Here is a 1970-nt window from a genome sequence, read left to right on the forward strand (position 1 = left end):
CTGATTGATCAAGTTGTTCTGCTTTGTTGACACTTTTTGTGATGCATGATCAGCCTAAAAGGCACAGGTATCTCAGCAGAACTGTGAAGGGTAAGTAGTTCAATCTTGCAGTCAAGTATTTATCTACAAATTTAGCACCTACCAGGTCTTCATATATTTTTTAACCAGATTACTTAAATTGTTTGGGCATATGTTTTTGTTTTGCATTCCCCATTCCTATGATTAGGATAGATTACCTCTCTTGGCCATGAAGTAAGTTGGACTTCAATCTGTTTCTTTTCCTCTTTCTATGTTACATTTCCAACATTTAAACACAGGGACAAATTGTGTGAAAGAGTCTCAAAAGGGCTTTTTGTGTCAGGTGTGAAAATGCCCAGCCTTGCTATCACTTTGGCTGTAAATGAAGAAAAATACATCATTAATATGACATTACGAACCCAAACCTTCTTGTTCAGTATATTTTACCAGGACAACATTAAATGCACCGCATAACATGAATACTGTGAAAGTGATTGTCTGCCCAAGGAAATGCTTTAAAGATGACAAAAAACATTAAAAGAGGCATCTTTAGCTTTATGTTTTATCACAAACAGGCAGATACTGCAAAGCTACATGCGTGGCCCCAGTCCTCAGGTGCTCCACAAATAGAAATTCTATTTGAAGTGAAAGGGCCTTGCACCACTAAAATACACTTCTGAATTTGCTATTCAAAGCATCCATCTTTTCCCATTTCACAGCATAACAAGATGTTTAAGTCTGATATTTCCCCATAAATGCTCCATACCTTTAGCTAAATGTGCATATTTTTCCTCTAGAAGAATAGGAGGTTTTTTTTTTTTTGAAAAGCAAACTTGGTCAATGATGATGATCAGTAATGTCTAAAAGAGCAAAATGCAAACACATGTAATGGAGTTGGAGGAGAGTTTGGGAGAAAAGAGCGGGGAGGAAGCAAAGGGCTACAGGGGCAGATTATTTTTACTTGTTCTTCGAAAAATGAACGAAGATGCACAAATGAGAGCAACTATTAACCAAAAGCCAATTGAAACAAGGGGACAAGAATGCCTTAAAGAATTAGGTAAAGGTAAAGGTTTTCCCCTGACATTAAGTCTAGTCATGTCTGACACTGGGGGTTGGTGCTCATCTCCATTTCTAAGCTGAAGAGCTGGCATTGTCCGTAGACACCTCCAAGGTCATGTGGCTGGCATGACTGCATGGAGTGCCATTACCTTCCTACCGGAACAGTACCTAATGATCTACTAACATTTGCATGTTTTCAAACTGCTAGTTTGGCAGAAGCTGGGGCTAACAGTGGGCACTCACTCCACTCCCCGGATTCGAACCTGTGACCTTTCAGTCTGCAAGTTCAGCAACTCAGCACTTTAACAGGCTGTGCCACCATTATTAAAGAATTACTGAGAGCCAAATTAATTGAATGTGGTTGGAAAGACCAGTTGAAGGCACATTGTAAAGTGATCATCAAGGAGAAGGGATTAAAACATGTCACAGTTGATTTGATGGCAGAAATCACTCTAAAAGACTTTGGTGCCTGACAGTGTAAAGAAAGAGCTCCTACAAAGAATAAGAATATTCCTTGCCCAGCATGCCAACCTTTGAGGCTTCTGTTTGAGTCATACCCTATTTTGTTAAGTGAATTATGCCAGAAACTGGAAGACATCTTTTCCATACTTTGGGGTTGAAGTTCACCTTTTAAAAAAATGTTTAGTTACCAAAACCATACTTTATTACATTGAGTTCTTAATTTTGGTATTTTAATAAAAAATCAGAATTAACCTTTGAGATGTATTTTGGAAAGAAATTGTCTTGTGATTAAAAGGATGTTGTGCAGTTAAAAAAAAAAACCCAAATGTGCTTTCAGGGCCATAGACAGAAGATAAATTCGGAGGGGGGGATTAAATTTTTTTTTAGCAAATCATGAAGAGAAGTTCTATAACGCAAAATAATGTATAAAT

General features: G+C 37.7%; 1 pseudogene; it reads left to right on the forward strand.

Annotated features, from left to right (window-relative positions):
• Positions 1–932: 932 nt before the first annotated feature.
• Positions 933–1688, forward strand: LOC134295858 (transcription and mRNA export factor ENY2-like; annotated as a pseudogene).
• The last annotated feature ends 282 nt before the right edge of the window (positions 1689–1970 follow it).

Source organism: Anolis carolinensis, chromosome 2 (assembly GCF_035594765.1).
Source record: "Anolis carolinensis isolate JA03-04 chromosome 2, rAnoCar3.1.pri, whole genome shotgun sequence".
Classification (NCBI taxonomy): domain Eukaryota; kingdom Metazoa; phylum Chordata; class Lepidosauria; order Squamata; family Dactyloidae; genus Anolis; species Anolis carolinensis.